This window comes from Aquarana catesbeiana, linkage group LG08, assembly GCF_042186555.1.
Source record: "Aquarana catesbeiana isolate 2022-GZ linkage group LG08, ASM4218655v1, whole genome shotgun sequence".
NCBI classification, from domain to species: domain Eukaryota; kingdom Metazoa; phylum Chordata; class Amphibia; order Anura; family Ranidae; genus Aquarana; species Aquarana catesbeiana.
In genome coordinates, this window is record NC_133331.1 from 119,383,352 (window position 1) to 119,408,552 (window position 25,201).

The window sequence follows — 25,201 nt, forward strand, 5'->3', positions numbered from 1 at the left end:
GAAAAGAGTTAGCCTGGGATGTAGTCTTTTTAGAGGGCGTGGTATTAAAGAGGGTTTGCCTGTCTCTAGTGGGTGACATAACCAGATTGAAATCCCCTCCTATGATCATGAAAGGTTGCGATGGGTAATGAGGAGAGTCAAACAATTTATTGAGGAAATCAATTTGGCCTGTATTAGGAGCATAAAGATTGATGAGGGTAAACGATGCAGTCATATATTCACAATCCAGGATGAGGTATCTACCCAGAGGGTCAGCATGGGATCTTTTACCTTAATAGGACAAGACTTCCTAATCAAAATCGCCACTCCTGCCCTGCCCGAGGAATCCGAGGCAAGGAAGGAAGTGGGGAAATACCTTGAGGCAAATTTAAGCGAACCATCTGACTTAAAATGGGTCTCTTGGGCCATCACCACATCTGCGTCTTAGGCCCTGAAATCCTTCAGGGCCATCCAGCGCTTGCGGACTGAACCCAAACCTTTCACATTATATGACATAATTTTCAAAGCCATATGTATGGACCCATTAGATTAGCTTTTGTAAGTGTAAAGACATCAAAGAGCACAGAAACATACCCACACATCAGCAGACATATCCTGTAATAAAAATGCATTTGGTTAGAGAGGTAGGAATAAAACATTTACATCCTTAACATCAGAATAATATCCATGGACATAGAAAAAACAAAAACCAACTGAGAAAAAGGCAACTGCTCTCAGGAGGCCTTGAACAAATGTCAAGGCCAGGTAGGGGCGTATACGGACTTCCATCAGGAGACTCTAGGTAGAGAACTGGGAAGTACCCGCCACTCGTCTTATGAGCTCGTTAGCAATAGGAAATAGATTCTGCCAGTAGAAGATTGATTAACCAAACAGAGAAAAAAAGAAAAAAAAGTCTGCAAAATGTACTGAAGGGTCTGTAAACTGAGCCATTTATGGCCAGTGGGGAAGAATAGACCACTTTAGCCATGAGATCTCACAGGCTGAGGAAAAATAGTTTTACCCTTGAATCAAACAAAAAACAAAACCAAGGGAACCGGGTAGTTGTTCAGAAAAATATAGTAGGTCATTAACTTCTATTACTCTAAGAACGTGTAAAATTAAGAATGTTCTGAGTAGTACTATGTGGATGGATCCATGGAGATAAATGCTGGGCAATCAAGAAGGTTGCTTGGAGGTACCAAGACGCTGGGGAGTGGAGAAACGTTTCCTGGATTTGTCTCTCACAGGGGTCCAGATGCGGCTGGGTGTGTTAGGAGGTGGACGAGCCTTATTATTACGAGGGATTAAATCCTCTTCCGGGAGTGGAGGCAGGCCAAGACCTTTCAAAAATGCCTCACCTTCCATTAATTCACGCAGGGTGTTTTGCACACCATCCTTGGAGACGGTGAGGTGGAATGGAAAGCCCCAGTAGTATGGAATCTTGTGGTGTTGTAGGTGGAGTGTGATTGGGTGCAGATTCCTACGTTTAGCAAGGGTAATGGGAGAAAGGTCGCTGAAGATCTGGAGTTTTGCCCCCTTGTATGTAAGTTGAGATTTGTTACGTGCGGCAATGGTGAGTGCTTCCTTGCTTTCAAAATAATGAAATTTCACTATGACATCCCTGGGTCTGGCTCCAACCGGAGGTCTGGGGGCCAGGGACCGGTGGGCCCTATCAAGGCGCCAATCAATGTCCACCACCGTTGGGGCCAAAGTATTAAAGAGACCCAAAAGATAGGCACGTAGGTCAGGATCTCCCACTGTTTCAGGGATACCTCTGAAGCGTAAGTTTTGCCTTCTTTCTCTATTTTCCAAGTCCTCCTGCTGTAGCTGTAATTGAGTGACTGACAAACGTAAGTTGTGGTTGTCCTCTTCAATAGCCTGTACATAATTTATCATCTCATCGAATATGTTTTCAAGATTGTTAGTACGTTCACCAATTTGGTCGATCTCTCCTCTCAGTTCTGCAGCTAATTTGTTTACCTCCGTTGAGACATTATTTGTGATTTGTTGTAGCAAGAGCTGCAGCTTGGCATCAAGCTTGGCATCAAGTATGTCTGGGGTAAGGATCTCGTGTGGGGAGGATGAGGCGAGACCTGGACTTTGAGTAATGGTAGACGGTATGTTCACAGCATTCTCTACTCTCATGGATGCATCCATCACTGCAAAAGGGTCTGTGGGGGAGTTTGAGGTCATAAGTTGTGGCCTGGTGACATAGCGTTCCATTTTTGAACTTTCACGTGACCCAAATAGGGGCTTATAGTTTCGCTGCTGCTGGCCAACTTTGCCCATGTAATAGTCAGGGAATGTGGCAGACAATCTGGCTTACCTCCGAATCTATAGATGATTAATATGGTGTAGCAGAGGTGTCGGGGAGCAGGCGGGCTTCCAGGTTCACTTAGGAGACAAAGCCAATATTAGGTGGGGTGGCCACCATTCGTTTGTTAATTGCATCTATTTATTTTAAAAGTACCTGTGTAAGTAGCTTTGGGGAAAGGTTGTGATCCCAGAACACCGTTCAGTTAGTGTGGAAGTAAGATACAGGCAGAGTAAGAGAGAAGTAGCTGGGTGTATTTGGAGTCCCAAGATGGCCGCCGACCTCCACGTCCAGGCCGAAGCCGTGGGCTTTTCTAGAAGCGGCTGCAATCCGCGGGCATTCCGCTCCACTCAGGGCCAGATATTTCCCATTAACTTTAAACAGTCTTAATAAAAGTGCATATAAAATGTGCTAAGTGCTTAAAAAGTGTCCAGTGATGACAAATAAGCTATATAGCAAAGTGACAAGTGCTCAGAAAAAAAACATTTGCTGCTTGCTGAAAGACAATATTGCAGAAAAAAACTTTTTGTTCAGGTGCTTGCCAGTGATGGTGCTCCTTATTCGTGCTCCTACTGTGCATGCACTCACCAAATAGCCTCACCCCCCACAGGGGTACTGCGCAGCCACAGTATCTGCCACTGTGTATCAATCCCTGGCGGTCCTGCTCTGTACAAATAGCCTCACCCCCACAGGGGTACTGCGCAGCCACAGTATCTGCCACTGTGTAGCAATTCCTGGCGGTCCTGGTTTGTGCAACTGCAATCAACATGTGGCCTGGAGCATGACCAAAAAAAAGAATCTTCTCTTCTTTTTTTTTTTTTATTCCACCCAGGTGGAGGTGTACTTGTAGAGGCAGCAGTTCCCTTTTTATTTTTTTTGTTTTTTTCCTTGCGCGGATTTACTCATATATCACTAGAATGTAGATCGAGGCTACACTGACTGGATGCAGAATATATATATATATATATATATATATATATATATATATATATATATATATATATATATATATATACAGTGGGGACAGAAAGTATTCAGACCCCCTTAAATTTTTCACTCTTTGTTATATTGCAGCCATTTGCTAAAATCATTTAAGTTCATTTTTTCCCTCATTAATGTACACAGAGCGCCCCATATTGGCAGAAAAACACAGAATCATTGACATTTTTGCAGATTTATTAACCACTTGACCACTGGGCACTTAAACCCCCTTCCTAACCAGACCAATTTTCAGCTTTCAGTGCTCTCACACTTACACTTTCACACAAATAGAGCTTTCTTTTGGTGGTATTTAATCACTGCTGGGTTTTTTATTTTTTGCGCTATAAATCAAAAAAGACTGAAAATTTGATTTAAAAAAAAATCTTTGTTTCTGTTAAAATTTATTGCAGAGTATTGGCAAATATTGGCGGAGTATTGGCGAGTATTGGCAGAGTATTGGCGAGTTTTGGCAGAGTTTTGCAGTGTTGCAGAGTATTGGCAGAGTATTGCAGTGTTGCAGAGTATTGGCAGAGTATTGCAGTGTTGCAGAGTATTGGAAGATTATTGCACAGTGTTGCAGAGTATTGCACAATGTTACAGAGTATTGCACAGTGTAGCAGAGTATTACACAGTGTTGCAGAGTATTGCAGATTATTAACACTGAGCAGTGCTGTGGGCACTAAACATCCAGCCCACAGCGCTGCTGCAATCTCTCCCCCTCTCCCCCTCTCGCCTCGCACTGTACCCATCGGTACAGAGAGGAGAGGGAGGAACCGGCGTCATGATGTGACGCCGGTTTGTTTACAAGTGATCGCTCCGTCATTTGACGGAATGATCACGTGGTAAACAGCTGTGATCAGCGGCTATTTACCGTGATCCGTGATGCGCCAGGTCTGGTCACGGATGTTCCCGGGTGCGCGCCCCAGGGGGCACGCGGGAGCAACATTCTGGAATGACGTCCCACGGACGTGCACCCAGAAGAAGCTGACTGTGCTGTAGCCGTCTTTCGGCTATGGCCCGGTCGACAAGCGGTTAAAAAATAAAAACTGAAATATCACATGGTCCTAAGTATTCAGATCCTTTGCTCAGTATTTAGTAGAAGCACCCTTTTGATCTAATACAGCCATGAGTCTTTTTGGGAAAGATGCAACAAGTTTTTCACACCTGGATTTGGGGATCCTCTGCCATTCCTCCTTGCAGATCCTCTCCAGTTCTGTCAGGTTGGATGGTAAATGTTGGTGGACAGCCATTTTTAGGTCTCTCCAGAGATGCTCAATTGGGTTTAAGTCAGGGCTCTGGCTGGGCCATTCAAGAACAGTCACGGAGTTGTTGTGAAGCCACTCTTTTGTTATTTTAGCTGTGTGCTTAGGGTCATTGTCTTGTTGGAAGGTAAACCTTCAGCCCAGTCTGAGGTCCTGAGCACTCTGGAGAAGGTTTTCATCCAGGATATCCCTGTACTTGGCCGCATTCATCTTTCCCTCAATTGTAACCAGTCGTCCTGTCCCTGCAGCTGAAAAATACCCCCACAGCATGATGCTGCCACCACCATACTTCACTGTTGGGACTGTGTTGGACAAGTGATGAGCAGTGCCCGGTTTTCTCCACACTTAAGGCCAAAAAGTTCAATCTTGGTCTCATCAGACCAGAGAATCTTATTTCTCACCATCTTGGAGTCCTTCAGGTGTTTTTTAGCAAACTACATGCAGGCTTTCATGTGTCTTGCACTGAGGAAAGGCTTCCGTGGGGCCACTCTGCCATAAAGCCCCGACTGGTGGAAGGCTGCAGTGATGTTTGACTTTCTACAACTTTCTTGCATCTTTGGAGCTCAGCCAAAGTGATCTTTGGGTTCTTCTTTGCCTCTCTCACCAAGGCTCTTCTCCCCCGATAGCTCAGTTTGGCCGGACGGCCAGCTCTAGGAAGGGTTCTGGTCATCCCAAACGTCTTCCATTTAAGGATTATGGAGGCCACTGTGCTCTTAGGAACCTTAAGTGCAGCAGAAATGTTTTTGTAACCTTGGCCAGATCTGTGCCTTGCCACAATTCTGTCTCTGAGCTCTTCAGGCAGTTCCTTTGACCTCATGATTCTCATTTGCTCTGACATGCACTGTGAGCTGTAAGGTCTTATATAGACAGGTGTGTGGCTTTCCTAATCAAGTCCAATCAGTAAAATCAAACACAGCTGGACTCAAATGAAGGTGTAGAACCATCTCAAGGATGATCAGAAGAAATGGACAGCAGTTAAATATATGAGTGTCACAGCAAGGGGTCTGAATACTTAGGACCATGTGATATTTCAGTTGTTCTTTTTGAATAAATCTGCAAAAATGTCAACCATTCTGTGTTTTTCTGTCAATATGGGGTGCTGTGTGTACATTAATACATTAATGAGGAAAAAAAATTAACTCAATTGATTTTAGCAAATGGCTGCAATATCACAGAGAGTGACAAATTTAAGGGGGTCTGAATACTTTCCATCCCCACAGTGTATATATATATATATATATATCTATCTATATATAGATATATATCTATATATATATCTATATATAGATAGATATATATATAGATATATATATATATATATATATATACTGTGGGGATATATATATATATATATTAGACTGGCTGTATACATAAATCAAATACACTGCCACTAACTGAATAACCTGCCTGCTTAATCTAAATCAAGCTATCTCTCCATCCATGTCAACAACACTACACAGGGCCACCGTGTAGGCAGCCTTATATAGTGTGGGCCATGGACTTAGTCCTCCTGAGCCATGATTGGCCAAAGGCACCCTGCCTTTGGCCAATTATGGCTCTCTTAGCAGAGGGCACTGGGATTGGCCAAAACAAGCAGGTCAGGTGCATGCTTTGGCCAATCATCATACAGCAATGCACTGCGATATCGCAGTACGTTATAGGGCGTTCTGTGGGCACTCAAATTTCCAGTGAATGCCCCATAATGTTCGCTCTTCGGCGAATGGGCGAACACCCGATGTTCAAGCTGAACTCGTGCACTACAGTTGCACTGTAATGTGTAATGTGTACACCACCAGAAAAGCAGTGGCAACTGCATTACGGCTACACTGTATTGTGTAATGTGTACACCAGCAGAAAAGTAGTAACAACTGTACTACGGTTGCACTGTATTGTGTACTGTGTACACCACCAGAAAAGTAGTAGAAACAGTACACCACAGAATGCATTGTAGATATAGGCTACACTGTAAGCTGCAAAATATTTATACATATATACTAGACTATATATATATATATATATATATATATATATATATATATATCAAATACACTGCCTGAAGTAAATTAGAAATAGTACACCACAGAATGCACTGTAGAATGTAGATCAAGGATACACTGACTGGTGGATGCAGAGTATTTATATATATATATATATATATATATATATATATATACATATACATATATATATATATATATATATATATATACTAGACTGACTGTATATATACAGAAGAAGTCCCAGAGGAAGTCACAAGATCTGTGAGGAAACCGGTAGGAGGAGCCTGATTGCCTGACATGTGGGGAGCAGGAAGTAGTCTGAAGAGAAGGCATAGGATAGACTGAATGCTGTGAAACCAGGGCTGCAGATCCGGGATTCAGGTGACCCTATCCTCCCCCCTCACTACCACAGCATTACAGCACTTTACAAGCATTGTTTTACTATGTAAATGTGAGTTGAATGATACTTTGAGCGTTTTTTAAGATTAAACATTTCTCAGATGGTATCACACTATTGTATGCCTCTATTATTCTTCCTATGTGGCATATGCGAGGAGGCTTGTTGGAAGTGACCAGGAGAAACTGGTATCCTCTTAAAGCTGGGCTATTATCAGGAGCAGGAGGTGACCAGTGAGGAGTATCAGCATACAGCAGCCATTATACTTATAGGAGACATAAGGATGGTCCAGGATATTTGCTGAAAACATCTTTAGGCTTATTTTTTAAGCCCTTAAGGTGAGGGTACAACTAACGGGGGAGGAGTGCATATTGCATGAAGACAACTTATCACTTTATATGGACTGTGTTGAATATTTTTTTTGTATCATTATAGACTGTGAGTGATTCACGGAGCACAAACACTTTATATTATGATTGTATTATTTTTGTAATTCACTGTTTTATGATACACATTTCATCCAGATTGCTTTCCAGCATAGGTTGCATTGATTGTTGGTTAGGAGTAGCGTGGCACATTATATATACATATATAGCTTTTAAAATGAGCACTTTTGATTTTTCATATTTGTGTCCCATAGACTTTAATAGGGTTTGCATGTTCGGGTTCGCAAGTTCGCTCAAACTTTTTGCTTGTTCGCATGTTCTGGTGCGAACCGAACCGGCTCATCCCTACTCCATACCCAAGTTAGTATTTTGAATTTTCATTTTATAAATTTTGATTTATATGTACTTTGATTACATTAAGAACATGACTTGCCTTTATATGTCTAGTAAAAGATTAGCCTTGAACATTTATACTAATGTCAATGTTTATATATGATGTTTTATAATGTTTATTCATACAAGACTTGTAAACAGTAATATTACATACTATGTACACGTATTTGTACTGTTTTTTTCAGTTTCAACAATATCTTTTTTTTTATGATAATTGTAATACACATAATAGGCATTGTTGTGCCCACCAGAGGGAGAGAAATAATTCTAGGATTGTCATCTGCAATTAATTCTAAACTGATGACTTGTAAAGGCTTTTGAAGCATCGCCTATGAACAATTTTGGGTAAAGAAGCTTCTCACCATTTCATGGGTTCTCTCAGTTTTAAGGCTTGACATTTTTGGCATCTATTTACTCTATTTACTCAATGCAACCTCATCTTTTACATTTTGCAAAACAAATTGGTAATATATTGTGTTTGTATGCACTAAAATTAAATTTAGTCTATTTTCAAACAAGTGCTTTTTTTAAAGTTTAGTAAAAAGAAAAAAATACCAACCATATACAAATGAAAAGTAAAGAAGAGACTATAGAAGAGATATAATATGACTCGTATGATAACAGTAACATCAAAAATAATAAATAGCAAGGCAAAAAAGGACATGACAAATTTCCGAGATTTTTTGGCTTAAGCATTACTAGGTAACAGTAAAGAGTTTTATATCCACTAAGTACCACCACAACCAAGGGTCCCAACACTGATCCTTGTATGTCATTAATTGTTTATGGATTATATCAAGATGATATTTTACTTCAGAAAGGTTGGGAATCAGAATGAATTTCCATTTTTGACTATCATAAGATTTACTGCCAAGTTGTCTACAGCTATGGTCCTTACCGGTATTGTAAAACTTTCCATATTTATACTCAAAAACCCAGTAACCTCTGAAAGTAATGTGAACATTGAATTCCAGTAACTCCATATGTGGAGGCAAGACCACAGCATATGTGCCTACTTATCCGCAGCCCTTCCAACATACAGTAAACTGTTGCCGTTTTTGATAAATTTAGCTCTGGGGTATGGTGTAAGGTACCGTCTAAAGTGTATCTTTTGAGCCATTTCCCAATGGTTATAAAAGTAGTTATAAAAAATGTCTTTCTGCCATTGCTCATTGGAATATGAACAATTCAATTCAGTTTCCCATTTTACTAACAGGGGACACTTTACAAATGAAAATTTGGAGTTAGGTTCATGATAAAACAGTGAAATATCCATGGAGTTCATGGAAGCAGAATTCCAGAAGGACCAAACCGGTGTAGATAAACGTAAGGTGGAAAGTGGGTGTTGCTTAGGGTATGAGGCCAGTCTAGCACACAGCAAATAGTTGGTAGAGGGGATAGAAAACTTCTGTTGAAGGAGGATAAAAGGAACTAGTTTCCTTTTTTCAAAAAGTTAATTAACCGTTACAAGCCTTCTGTCCATCCAATGTTTGAGGGATATCTCTGAAAGAATGAGTTGAAGAGCCTCTATGGGTATTGGGATAGCAGTTGATTTAGAGGGCTTAATACTAACCTTAAAGTAATGATCTGCAAGTGCTGCTGGGATAATTGGATGATCATTATAAAGTACATGATGATGAGCAAGAGCAATCAATGCCATCAAGTGTAGACTGCCCGAGGAAACCGCTGCATTTTTTAGTTTACACCAGGGTTTAGTAGAAGGTGAATTGACCCAGAATTTTATTTGATCTAAAATAGTAGCCATATGATAATCTTTAAGATTAGGTAGCACCATACCACCTGCCTTTCTATGTGTCAGGAAGGTGGTTTGGGGAACACCTAGCTTTTTTACCTAGCCATTCAAAGTTGAAGAGTTTGGCTTGTAATGTACCTAAGAACATCTCGGGGATATGTAAAGGCAAGGTCCTAGAGCAATAAAGAATTTGAGGGAGGAGGGTCATTTTAAAAGGCAGCAAGTCTGCCTGCCCAAGAAAGATAAAAAAAAAAAACATTTTCTCCATTTCACAATGCACTGCTTCTGTAAGAAGTACAAAGTTTGCTGCATATAGATTAGTTAACGTTTAAGTGATATTGATGTCTAAGTATTTAAGAGACCCTTGAGCCCACAGAAAATGGAGAGAACTCTGTAAGCAGGCTTGAATTTTTGTATCAATATTGACATCAAGGATACTAGACTTAGCAGCATTGATTTTATAATAGGACACTTCTCTAAATCGTTGGAGAAGCCCTGGGTAGAGAGCGAGCCGCATTCGTAAGCATTAATATGACATCATCAGCAAACAATGTGATTGTATGTGTGCCATGGCAAACTTTCATACCTGATATTTGTTTGCAGATCTGTTGAAAATGTTTCTGGCTAATGGCTCCATAAGGAGTGTAAACATTAAGTGCGAGAGGGAACAGCCCTGTCTTGTACTGGTAGTGATAGGGAAAGCATTAGAAAACATACCTTCTGCAAAAGCATACACCAAAGGCTGATTATATAATGCAGAAATAGCTGCATGTATTTTGACAGCACAATTTTTTTAAGCACCTGTTATAGGTAGCCCCAGTGTATCCTATAAAAAGCCTTCTCTGCATCCATGTAAGGAAGATAGAGAAGGCTTGTCCAAGGTTTACGAGTAGTGTATCTCACAGTCGGGGGCTTGTCTAACTGGGATAAATCCTGATTTGTCTGCTTTGATCATTCTAGGAAGAAATCAAGCAATTCTTTTGAGTTTAGCATACATTTTTAAATCCACATAAAGTAGAAAAATTGGTTGAAAGTTTTGGGGGGAATTTAGCACTTTTCCTGGTTTAGCAGGTGTCACAATAGTGGCTGACAGCATTTCTGCAGGGAATGATGCAGAGGACACAGCTGCCTTAAAGATATTTTCTAGATGGAGGGGTGGGGGAGAGTGGAGTCGAAAATAGCTTATAATATTAGAGTAACCATCTGGACCGAGAGATTTATTATGTGGTAAAATTCTAACAATATACTCTATTTCACTATCAGTGAATGGTTGGTTTGAAAATGTCAATTCATCCTGCGTTAATTTCAGGAGGGAAATAGATTCTAGGAACTCAGCAATGAGTTCAGGAGTAGGTTGAGAAGTGGAGGCATCATTCTGGAGATTATATCGTTTACCACAATAAGTGCTAAAAGCATCTGCTATATCTTTCAGATTATAGAGTATATCACCAGTGAGAGGATGTCATATGTATGGTATCATTTGTTTAAAAGATTTTTCCTTAATTTGATCGACCAGAAATGTACCCATCTTATTACCATTTCAATATTGGTTAGATTTAAGTGCTATAATATGATGGTCATGTTGGGGGATCAGTAATAATCTCAGTTCTTGCCTTGCTTTATGCAAACGAAAGGTAGTAGTTGTAAAGGACTGTTTTTTGTTTACTTTTTATAAAGTTTGGATAGCTATTAACAGGTCATTAAGCCTCTGTGTCCTGCATCTCTTAACAACTGAGCTCATTTTAAGGAAAATGCCCCGTAAGTAAGCTTTATGTGAGTTTCACAGTGTGAAGGGGTCAGAAACCAATTTCTCATATAATTAAAGAAATTATTTAATGTGATGGAGTATTTTTTCACGTTTTTCCGTAGAGACTTAAATACACATTCAATGGGTACCTCCTCACTGTGATAGAGACAGGAGTGTGGTCCAACCAATTAATGTCATACTACCAAATCAAAATAGTAGGGGGCTTATTCTGCAATGTGTGGCCACATCCCAGATAATTATAGACAATGGGGGATTTCCCTCATAATGTATGGGACTTTAAAGGCTCAAGGAGTCTATATATATATATATATATATATATATATATATATATATGTGTGTTAAAAAAATAACAATTTTATTTATAGAACAGGAAGCAATAATTTCATACAATATAAAAAAGTCAATATAGTAAAATCAGATACATAATTACCGACGGCGAGAGAAGCCCAGGTAGAGTGCAATATACAAGCAGGGACTGGAAAAAACTATTCCAACGTGTTTCAGATTTCTAAGACTCCTTCTTCAGGGAAATCCCTGTATGTGGTGTTGATATAATCTATAAAGTAATAACAACATTTATGTCATATCAAACAACTCATATATACATGTTAAGCAATATCATATTGCAAGGCATATTTTGCAAAGAGTGGGTGTATAGAATGGTACTTACAAGACGCTCCTACATACGCCAATGCAACCCGCCACACTGCGCAGGTGAACATAAAAAATAAAAGAACCACAGAGCCGTGTAGGCTGGATGGAACAGGTAGTAACCTGGGTGGGTCTCGTTAGGCAGACACTGAGACCATCTGGCACCCTGAGACCGCCTAGCATCAGAAGCAGAAAAAAGGTTGTTCAAGTACAAATAGCAAAAGCAAAAATGTCTAAAGAGCGGGGGTAGAGTAAATATAAATAGTAATAATAAAAGTAAAAAATATAGTAGAAAATCACATACCCAGACTGTTAACATCCACAGCACACTGCACAGGAGCGATTTTGTATTGGATTTTGCTAGTAGAGGTTGTATCCTCCTACTTAGCATTTTAAAGTGAAGGAATTTGCTTGCAAAAAAGATCTATAAGTAAAGAGTGTGTGTGTAAACACAGTATGCCTATAAAGCGTTTTTAAGAGAACTGCAACTATAGTCTATAAAACACTGTGCAAAATGTGCAGCAATAGAGTTTGCCTTACATCCAGCATAGTTGCATAACATTTACATCCATCTACCCTGTGCAGATTTGTGAGACAATACAATGCAAATGGTGCAGTGTTAATTAAAAATGATAATAAAAAATGAAAAAACATAAGGTGAAAAAAGATTAAGAAAGAAAACAAATGAAGAGTCCTGAATCGACAGTTCATATGTAAACGGAAAAATAAACACCAGTATCCGTGCTTCATATAGGTATAAAGGCTGAAGATGAGGAGAAAAAGATAGTCCTTTGCACTAGATTAGATCCTTATTCCACACCCGGTTGAGAGTGATTATATCCTGCTTACCAGAACTCCATGACCACTAAATAATGGTCTCACCAAGCACAGGGAATTGGGTCTCCCCAGGACCCTTATCTCTTGCTAGAATCCCTGCTGCTCATATGGAATTCGGATAATGGAAAACAAAAGCAAAAGAAATGCTCCCATAGTGTAGTACTTCCAAAAGTCCAAATTTATTGGTATAAAAGTTTGCACTTACAGAAGGCTTCAAAACAGCATGTAATAAAAATGGAACCGCGGTGTCCCTGCGAGCTTCGCTTAGCTTCCTGGTTTGCTCCTATGTTAACCTCTCGGGAGGTTTAGCATGATGACGTCACCGCCCTAGGCCCCATCATACGCGTTTCATCACAAAAGAATGTTGTCTGGGGATTGGCCAGGTGGCTGTATCATCATGCTCATCCAATATATAGCCCCGCGGCGCCATCTTAACTGCTGGCTGCTAGGTAGTAGACAGTATTATTTGGAGAGTTGCGTCCCCATTATAACTACTGCCTGCTTATTCAGATAATAAGAAAAAAGAAACGGGGAGTGAAGGAGCAGTATACATAAAACAATGCCATCTTTACAGAATGACAAATATAAGGTTAAAATTAGAATCTAATGGCAAGCTTAGGAAGGAAGGAAGGACGCAAGAATTCTGCATACAAAATCTTAATGATAATAATGATAAAATTAATTTTACAATTAATTATACAAATTGTATAAAAGCATTAACATTACTTATAATAGGAAAACAAAAAAAATAACAAAAAACAAAAAAGCCAAAAAAGTGTCAGTCGGCGTAAATGTCAAAAAGGGACATATGGCAAAGAATAACCAATGTGATGAAAACATTACAAGCCCTAGGCATTATTTATAAAACAGTTAATATCCCAGTCAACGTTCAAGCCGAAAGGCACATAGGGCTTCATATCAAAAATCCATTGAGTTTCCAACCTGGAGATTGACCTAACCATTTTAGTCCCTCTCCAGTGTAGCAAACCCTTCTTCAGTGCGATAAAAAGTGTGCCCTTAATATTCCTGTCATGATACTTTGCATAATATCTGGATAAATTATGCTTTTTAAAGCCACATTTGATATTTCCCACATGCTCGGCTAAACGTACATATAGTGCCCTTTTGGTACGTCCAATTTATTGTTTTGTATAACTGAATTATGTATACAACTTACTCTGTAGAGCATGTAATGAAAGATTCTATGTTATACATCCTATGTGTCTGGGAAGATTGAAAAGACTCACATCTATGTCCCCTGAAGGAGTTAATCTGACATATACTACATTTTCTACAGGGGTAAAAGCCCTTCATAGACTGAAAAAAAAAAGAGATGGTTTTTGCAGGGTCAAGGATATTAGGGGCAATACTATGTCACAAAGATGGTGCTCCCTTATATACCAGTACAGGACGGTCTGGGAGTATTGGACCCAGTACTTTATCATTTTTAAGAATCCCCCAGTGTTTTCTGAGGATCTTCCTAACAGAAAAATACTGGTTGGAATAGCCTGTAGTCATGGACCATCCGAATCTACTGCTATCAGATCCTTGAGTGGTCCCTCTTACCCTATGTAGCATATCATCCCTATTCATATTCCCTACCATTTTAATTGTGTCATCAATATTGTTTTCTGAATACCCCTTTTCCAGGAACCTGGATCTGAAAATGTGTGATTGCTGATAAAAATCTGAGATATCCATACAGTTACGCCTAATCCGCTGAAATTGGCCTTTAGGGACTGCACTTAACCATGATGTGTGATGATAACTAGATAAAGGGATATAGGCATTGCGTTCAGTCTCCTTAAAATATGTCGTTTTCCTGTCCTCAGATGAGGGAAGAGCCCTCCTCGACAGTGACCTAAATACCTAAAGAGATTCTTAGGGGGATTCATCCTACTTCTTCCCGTACTTTGCGAGCACATATAGGGTTTCTACCAGATGCTCTCCACCAGATGGTCTTCCCTTCCCTTCCTGCCATCCCCCCTTCTTCCCTGGGTTTTTTTTTTGGTTATGTTTTATTTTTTGGTGTTATTATTTTGGTTATAGGGCTTAGAGGTGCTTAATTTGAAAAAAGATTAGGACGGGTTTCGGAATGTGGAGAGGGTCACAAACAGGGGATGCGACCCACTACATTTCAAAGGTGCCAAGAATATACTTTGATCATCTCTTTTTTAGAATTTAGGATGTGAAACGGTGAGGACACCTTGGATGAGGAGTCTGAGTGGTGTTCCTTCTATTACTTGGATGTAATGATGTGTTCTAAATATGAGATGTTTAATTGTAATGTTATGTTCTTTAAAAAGACAGTGGTGTATCTTGCAATACGTCCTATGGAAAATAAACATTACATTTGAAAAAAAATATGTAGTGGGACTCAAATGGCCATCTCTAACTGTAATGTTTAGATCAAGAAAATGAATCTGAGAATGGCTCTCCTCATATTGCAAGGATATAACCCTATCGTTCTGATTGAGTATGGCTAAAAAAAACCTTGAGAGAGGGCAGATCACCATCCCAAAGGAGGAGGACATTATCAATGTACCTCCTCCAAAGGCGTAACTCTTGAGGGGTTAGTGCCAATCACCTCTTTCTCTCAATAGGCCATTAATAAATTGGCTAGACTGGGTGCAAAATTTAGTGCCCATAGCCATGCCAGGGGTCTGTAAGTTGCTGCCAAACAAAAAAATATTTATGGCCTGTAACAAAAACCAAAAGTTAAATAATAAAAATAATAAAAAATATAAAATCCTTCTGTATCTGTGGTAAGGTATGGTCCTGTTCAAAGAAAAGTTTCACCGCTTTCAAACCCTGTTGGTTAGATATGATTGTGTATAGCGTGGCCACATCAGCCGTCTCTAATACACAGCCATCTCTCCACTCATGTTCCTGTAATAGGTTGATAACTTGTGTTGTATCTCTCATATAAGAAGGAGTTACTGTAACCAGTGGCTGTAAAAATTCATCCACATACCTGCCTATCCTGGCTATCGCTGAATCAGTGCCACTTACTATAGGACAGCCTGGTGGCTTGGAGGAATCTTTGTGGATTTTCGGCAAGTAGTACATAACCGGAACCCTAAGGACTGAGGGTACCAGGTATGCCCTTTCCTTTTTATTCAGAATTCCCTGCTGAAAACCATTGTCAATTAGACCAAGAAGTTCTCTCTTACACTTTACTGTAGGGTTTGAAGCCAAGGTGTATAAGCGATCAAATAAAATCCTATCCATTTCTTCAAGATAGTTACATTTATCAAAAATGACAATACCTCCTGCTTTATCTGCAGGACATATGACAATGTCATTACGTGCGCAGATTTGTTTTAAACCCTGTTGAAATTCACCCATAGTCCTAGTTTTAGGGATTTTAAGCGCTACTAAATCCTTCAGAACCAAATCTCTATAGACCTGTACTGATGGAGCAACAAAGCCTGGAGGGTTAAATAAAGAAGCATTTGAAAAATCTGTATGCCTAGTAGAAATATTAACCCCATCCCCAGTATTAACCTGGGGTGAAGTGGCGGAGACAATTTTAGCTCTGATTGCCAATTGGATTTAAAATGAAATGTCTCTTAATGTTCACCTTACGAATGAGTTTATGGATATCAATAAATGTTTCAAATTTATTAAGCTTAGGTGGGGGTGCAAATTTAAGACCCTGACTGAGAAAATTTTGTTTCCCATGAGGTGATTGAACTGAACTTAAATTAAAGACTCCACTGATATTTATTGTTTTCTTTTCTTTGGACCTGATCCTCCTCCCCCCTCTAATGTCTCTCTTTCTTCGTAACCCCCTTTGGCTCTGATGTTGCCCATGGGAAAAAAATGTGGTTCCTTCTTCTAAAGCCAGAGGGGGATTTTTTATTGGGGTTTGTTAGTAGAGGTTGTCTTAGCATTTCAAAGTGCAGGGATTTACTTGCAAAAAGATCTATAGGTGAAGAGAGTGTGTGTAAACACAGTATGCCTGTAAAGCATTTTTAAGAGAACTGCAACCATAGTTTGAAAAACGGCTTACCTTGCATCCAACATAGTTACTCCATCCACCCTGTGCAGATTTGTGAGACAGCCTGTTGATGTGTTTAACACATCATTTTAAATAGGGAATGGTGATTGTATACACACCTCCCAGCTGCCTGCTTGAGGGAGGAGCCCTCATTAAGTACAGTGAAATTTGCACTTTCTGGTGCCATACTTTGGTCTCTCTGGCTCTTGGCACGTGGCACCACCCCACCCACCACTGTGACCAGCGGCGTATGTGGGATGGCATCATGCATCGGGAGCCCGCCGACACGTGATTGGGCCAGTCATAGTGTTTCAGGGTAACACATGGAGGAGGAAGCGGAAACGGCCACTGGGGACACATATCCACTTTCACCTGACCTGAACCAGCATAGAAATTGATGCCAACACAGCTGCGGTTGCGCGAATGCAATACCTGCAACAGCGCAGCCCACACATGCCAGGCGCTGCCAAACATACCCGTACCCAAGGCCAAAAAAAAAAACGTGCCACTGCGGTGCCACAGATCACATGGCAATGAGGGGCATCTCAACATCACCCCAACAGGATGGTAAACCCAGCAGAAAATCAGAGATGTAGTACAGAAGCATGTATTAAAACCAATGCAGACAAATGCAAAATTAGGAATAAAGGAGCATGGAGAAAGTCAACAGGTTTACTCCTTTTCCATTCTTCCTGAGGCAAGAAGGGTTTAAAATTCATTGCCTAATTAAGGCCTGGGAAAGTAGTAGCCTTGAGATGATGGATATACCTCAGCTCCCTCTGGAGGAGGAGCTTATTCCAGTCTCCCCCTGGGGCTGGGGTAGATCGGATCCAAGGCCAAAAATTTCACTTTCGCAAATTTTCCACCATGTATGGCGGTAACATGTCTGCCAAGTGGCACTACCAAATTGAGATTTTTTCCCACAGAAATGGCACTTTAAATGGCACTGAGACAGAGTCAAATATAAATGATAATTATCTTAACATCATAAAAATGTACATATGAAAATACGGCATGTATATAAACAGGTAACTGTTATCCAAAATATATGTCTTCTATTCACAACGTGTTTCAGAGAAAATAGACTCTTCTTCATCAGGGGTGAAGACAGCATCACATTTCTACAATATAAACATATACGTTTATAAAATGCCAACAATACCAATGATTTTACAAGGCTTGTTATACCTACAACACACACTTTCAATATATAACAATGTTCACAATATCACATAATCTTATGCTGATTGGTTACTCACATTAAATTGGGCAGTCATGGATATAGCATTGCTGTACATAGAAAAAAAAACTATGCGTGAGTTCTTGATCCTGCCCATTTGCCCATTGTGTGATATATACAAGACATAGAAAGAATTGTCTGTAGGGAGTGCCACAGTGGCCACTGGGGACCAAAACTGTCCAGCCTAGAATTGAAGCCAATAAAATGTATGTATATTTAAAAAAAACACCTTAGGGTGACTGTATCTGTTTTTGAAAAAACTTAGACCACTCAAATATTATTAGTGGTTTAAAGCATTGCAACATACCCGTGGGCTTGTGGTTATATCACTTAGAGTGGAAATCCCTTATTCAAGTATCAAGAAAGACTCATCAGGGGTGGTCCACAGGATGGGTAAGTATCCAGAAGAGGATATATATTGTATATATAATCAGTATAAGAATTGAGTGTGCTTAACAACATATCAATCCGTTTTCCACAGGAGGGGTAAAGAAAGCTCCCAAGCACAAAAATATTGTCTACATTGCTTTTCATGCTTGCTTACTAGGTATAATGTAGACAAAAACTCACCCAAGCTCTACTGCATGATTGAAAAGTAATGAGATGAATATCAGTGCTCAGGCTTGTTGTGTCCCATAAACATCACATTAGCAAGAAATACCGGCAACAGGATTCCTTCTTCTTATAAATCTTTATTGGGCACTAACAGCAGTGCTACATCTGAAGTGCTAACACATTTCGGCCAAAGCCTCCCTCATAGCATACAGGTTTACAGTAAAATCCAGTTTACATAGAATACATATCAATGCCTCCAAAAAAGGAGGGCGGTACAATCCAATTTAAATTAATTGACAATTAAAAACATGTGATGTTGGCAGAACCAGTGAGAAGGGAGGGAAAATGCAAACACAGATTTAATACTCTAGGGAAAAAATAACCCATAGTGGATCAAAAATTGTGTTACTTTAAAAACAAGTTTACATCCATTCTACTGTTCATTCCACTAGGAAACCAAGTATTCAATCTGTGCATCCACCACACCTCCCGCTAAAGTGGGATATGGTATGTATCCCCCCCCCCCCTTAACAGATTTCACCTGTTCCAGACCACAAAAAGAGAGACTCTAAATTACCACCATGACTGGTTCTAAAGTATTAAGTAACATTAGAAATATTTTTTGCATTGCTATTAAGGGTGTCATTGTAGTGTTCTGAAATTGTAATACGTATTCACAATTGTGAATACTGCATTCCACATACTGTACTCTACAAGTACTGCAATCAATTAGATAGACAATCGTCTTTGAGTTACAGTTTATAAAGCTTCTAACTGGATATGTTCTACGTGCTGAAAAAGAAGTTGCTTACTGGGTATACAGTTTTTAAGAGATAATTAAATATAGTATATAGCTACAGTTCCATATCAGGCCACTGAGCTTGCAAGTGCTTAGAGAAATCTTTCAACCAAAGAAGCACATTATTCCATACTATATGATAGAACTGCCAAACCAATTAATGTCATGAATCTTAGACTCACTAATGTTTTGCAGCAAAAACTTATTAACCAGGAATAAGTCTATTCATGAATAGGTTAGATGTACATGAGAAAAAAATGAATAGTCTTTTTATGAAGATGCGCCAAGTATCAAATAAGTTTGATGAGGAAATTAAACCAGAGTTTTGACCTACAAGAACGATTGTGCTTAGCATCTGACATATCAAAGGCCCAGTTTGGGATTGCATTGAACTCCCCGCAGAGAATTGGGTTGCCATTACAAACAGCGCTAACTTTTTTCCAGATCTTTTTTAAATAAGACAGAGGCTTCACATTAGGAAGGTATATGTTTGTTAGTGTGTAGACTTTTTTGTTCATTTCACAGGTTAGGATAATATAGTGGCCTTTGTCATCTGTATGGTATTATTCATTTTTACTTTATACTTTTATCTGTATTTTGAATGCTACTGTGTCTTTAATGGCTATAAGCACCCCTCTTTTTTTAAGGTGCATTGGATTGAAACATATGCAGAAAGTTCTTATGTCGATGCTTGGTCAGGTTTCTATGGCAAAATGAGTCTCCTGAAGACAGAGGATATCACAGTGGAGTGCTTTGGCCTCCTTCCATAACATACAGTACTGTGTTTAGCAGGGCCGTTGAGGTCTTTAACATTGAATGAGGTTATTTTGAATTGCATTGCGGTCAAGTGAGACAAGATGCAACAAAGGAATGGCAAAAACAGTGAATAAATAAGGAAAACAGTACCTGAGGGTGTATCCAACAGAAAGGTTATTTCTGTCTTCAGAATATGTAAGTTGGAGGTATAGACTTCCTGCAGAAAGCAACAATTGAAACAAGAGGAGGAGACCAGGTTGTGCCCATCACAGCTGATACAAAATGTTAAAACAGAAAAGAAATAAAAAATGTACAAAAAATAAAAAGGAGAATTTTGCAGTCTTATATCAACACAAAAACTACACCTCACAATTAGGTGTGTCAGCTGCATTGGAAAAAGAAAACGACAATTCAACAAGGAATCTGGGCAGATATATATCCACTAAGCTGGGGGCTATTCAATATTGTGGTTAAAGGAGATAGGAGTACTTCAGCCTGCTTCATCTTCCTGCCACTCAGAAATCTGGGAGGAAGGCGCAGGCACAACTGGATCCAATATGGGTTCAGCATCTAAAATACGCCATTTTTTAAAAAGCGCAAGGTCTTCTTTAACTGTAGTAATTGAGATAATGTCTCCTTTGTAATCAATACGCAACTTGGCTGGGTAATACCATCTGTAGGGGATTTGAGGATTACAATGTGGTTGTAGTGATAGTAATCAGGTTCTTGCTTCGAGGTATAACATGATAAATCAGCCAATAGTTGGAGACCTTGTAAGCAGTCAGGCAGGTGATCTCAATTTCTGGTCAAGGACAGCAGATTTTCTTTTATATGCTAGAAATGTATTCGGACTATAGTGTCCCTAGAAAGGTGCTCAGGAACATGCTTAGGCTTGAGAAGCTTATGAATACGGTCTATGACCAGTTCTTCAGGCGGCGAGTTTGGCAAGGCTCAGTGAGAATTTTGGAGAAATATGCCTGTAACTCATGTGGTTTAACTGAATGATGAATTCCATTGATGAATGGATTTGAAAATTATTTCTCTGCGAGGGGTCCCTCCAGATCTGCTAATTTGGATTTGATCCAAGAAAAATCTTCTTGCCTTTTGTTGTGCGCATAGACCAAATCGTTAAAGGTGACCGCAAATTCCCCCATTTTCTTTCAATATGTGTCACCCTCTACTTGACTTCCTGAATGTCTGACTTAGATTGTTAAACTGGGTTAAACTGTCAGCATGGATAGTACTCCTTAGAGACACTAACATGTCCTGCAGTATAGTGTCCATGACAGACTGATTGATGAATGCCAGAATAGAGTCATGAAGTTCCCTTGTGTCATCAAGTGAAAATCTCAAAGCACTCACCTCTGTTGGAGCTGTGTATGATGAAGATAGACATATAGTTTTAACAGGGCTGGTGGTGCTGCAAGAGATCTGGGATGCAGGCTGCTGTGGTGGGGTGGTCTGGAGATTGCTTCTGGAGCCGTTGTGCCTGGTCTCTGCCCTTCCGTGCATATGGCTGTGAGTAATCTGTGAAGAACAGCTGCTGCCATCTTGGCTGCTAGGATGAAATAGTGGTGGAAGAAGTCTGTTATTCAACCCAGCCAACCCCTGTCTTTTCTCTAGCTCTAGGGCTAAAAACCAGCGCTCTCCCATGCTGTAGAGATTTGTAATTAGCTCCGGCTGGCTGCCTCTGTGCAGAGCTGTGTGGTTAAGTGCCATCTTCTCCTCATGCCAGCCACGCCACCACCATTAGTGTATTTTTTACTGAAAATGCAGGTTTGATAAACTGTTGTGCTATTATCATGCTACACAAAAAATTGCGACTACCACCATTTTTTTCTCCAGGGTCTATTCTTTTAGAAAATATATAATGTTTGGGGGGAGTTAACTGATCTTCAGATGTGAAATATGTATTTTAACACATGTGCATTTTAACACTTAATTAATTGAGTCTATTTTCACACAAGATTTACACTTTTTTTCACAAATTTGTACCAGTTGGAAAACTGTGTCCTGGGTGAAAGATCTGTGACTTTTGCATGAAAACATAAAAATATCCTGATCCTACAATAGCACTTTTTGTTTTTGTTTTTGTTTACAAATGATTTTTATTATGTAAAAGGTCAAGGTATAAAACAATTACAATGATGGTACAGGTATGTATACAAATATCTTTAACAGTGAATGTTGTACAGGAAATAAAAAAGGATTATGGTTAGTCAGATGAAATAATGCACAGTGTCATAATCAGGTCAGTTAAGAGTATTGTCGTGGCGGGAAGAAAGAAGGACAATTACGTATGTGCTAAGAAGAGTAGGTGAAGAAAATAAAATAAACATTTTTCTAAATCATAGAGGTGGTATCCCAGAGAGTCCATTTTTTTTGATAAAGTGGCATAGAGTCATATTTTGTGTGGTGAATTCTTTCAGAAAGTTTGATGTTTGTCATGCAGTTGAGAATTTGTGGCCAAGGTGCCGTAGTGGAGCGCCAATTGAAGGCTATGGCCCAATGAATGGAGCTGAGGAATGTGTGGATTAGCCTTGTGCTAGTCATTGGAATATCCTGTATAGGGGAAAATAGAAGACAGATTTGGGGTGTAAGAGAAATCTTCCTACCGGATATTTTTTCAATGATTATGCTAGCCTTATGCCAAGTGTTTTTTATATGGGGACAATCCCAAAAGATATGTAAAAGTGTACCCTGAGAGGGGCAACCCCCAAAGCAGAGTGGGGATAGTGAGGGATAAAATGAGTTAAGTTTAGCGGGGGTAAGATACCATCTATAGAGCAATTTGATGGCTGATTCTCTGATCAAGGTTGTTTTGGTACATTTATGGAGATTTGTAAAAATAGTAACCCATTGATCAAGAGTAAATTAGGTATTTAAATCTGATTCCCATTGTAGCATGGGATGTGATTTCTCAGGCATGTTGGTCTCATTTAAACTTTTATATATTCTGGAGATTAAACCGCTATCACGAGGGGAGGAGATACAAATTTGTTCAAATTGTGTATAGGGGGGATGGAGGTTAAGTGAATGATATTTCTGATAGAATTGTTTTATATTTGTATAGTTCTATAGTTCAGTAGGTGGGAGATCATATTTTATTTGTAGACTGGAGAAAGTGAGGAATGAATTGTTGTGGGAGAGCGATTTTAAATGTGTTAGGTTATGTGATTTCCAATTCATTAGAGAGTTTTGATCTTGAGCACTATCTGGGAGGGGAAAACCAGGGTCACCTAGAAAGGAAGCCAAGGGGGGGAATGTCAGAGGATAATTTAAATTTAGAGACTTGTCTGTTCCATAGTTGAAGGGTGTGAGTGACGATGAGGTTTAAGGGTCTTATTTTTTGTGGTGGGATAGTCTTGGACCAGAGAAGTCCTTGTAGATTGTAAGGTAGGACAGATTCTTCTTCGAACCGGAGCCAAGGGATTTGAAGTGAAGGGGCATACCATTGGGCTAAATGGGTAAATCTGGCCGATAGATAATGAAGCCAAAGGTTAGGAATGCACTTTTAAACTTAAAACCGGCCACTCTCTCCTACCGCCAATTCAAACTCCTATTACAGATCACTACAGCCTCAAAACAGACAATTGCCAAAGCTTGGAAATCCCCGTCCTTAATAATTGCTGAAACTAACAATAGAGTCAATCAAGCAATAATCCATTCCAAAACAGAGGCTATAACTCAAGATAAAATATCCATCTTTGAGAATATATGGAATCCCAGGGTGACTTTTGCCTTCCAATATTGATGCTTCCCTACTAAGACCTTGGTAATCTCGATTTATACTTCCATTCTCTGCATTCATGGTATGTGTTTATTACCATGTACTACCCCAGGGACCTCTAATACCTCTCATTTCTTTCTTCCCTATCTATTTTTTCTTCTACCTAAGATTACTTTTTCTTTTATCTTCTTTCTCTCTTCTACTTTTTACCCCTATTCTCTCTCTCCTCTTTCAATTTACTCTTTATATAGTTCTGGTAGCAGAACTTTTATTTCCTTGGTTACCATTATACCAATTGTACATAGTTCCAATATGTAGTATAACAGTTTAGATTCTATAATAAATTATTTCTTTTTTTTAATTTGTATTTAAAAACTATACTCTTGATAATAATTAAGACCTTTTTTTTATCTGAGGTTATCTTATATTAACCTGGTCTAAGCTGGTTTTATCCTCTCTTATACAATGTATGATGCAATATTTTGAGTGGTTAGATCCATGCTAAAATTGTTTTAGTTAAACTACTTTTAGTTTATGTTGGAACTACAACTCAATATTATTATCATATATATGATCTTTTCTTTTGCTGCCACTATATGTACTTATGTATGCTAATTGTTAAAATTCAATAAACAAATTTGATAAGAAAACATAAAAATAGACCCTAAGTTTGTTGTAATACAGTATAAAGCCCAGTTTAACATGGCCAAAGATTAGATCCTCTATCAGAAATCTCCTCATTGTCTGTGCCATGCTAGGAGGTGATACCAGTTATTGTGCAAAGATAATGCCAATACAAATCAAGCATAGCTTTTCTCAAAAGCATTACTGTAATGGTGTGTTTCCTTGTAGTCCAGAACTACAGTGTAGTTCCCTGCACATCACTATGTTAAACTTCACAAAATCTAGGCTGTTAAAAAGGATTTGGGCGTGCACTGAGAAATTGGTGGACTGTTATATATATTTTTTTAATAAGTAGATCTTTATTTATAGAAACTTAGAGGGAAAAAAAATGATTCACTACTGCAAAGATGACAGATGTACTTTTAGTTTGTAGACTGTAGAGGTGCCTCAAGTTTAGTTTTCAATATATAAAAAAAAAAAATTCCAGTTTCACAGTTCATATACAAACAATAAAAATCATAAATTTGAAGATTATAAATCTAATGCAAGGCAGATGTCTAATTATTAAATAGGTTCAAGATATTTCTAGCAATGTCTTTTTAACTAGATCCATGGTTAGGTTCTGAACCAATAATACTGTATGTACAAAGGTCCAGGAATCATAAAGGATAGACTACTAATATCCGTGCAACTAGAAAGTGCCTGCCACTATAGCATCCAATAATATTTTTCATGTTAGGAGCATACATGCTAAGAATTATGTAGATATGATA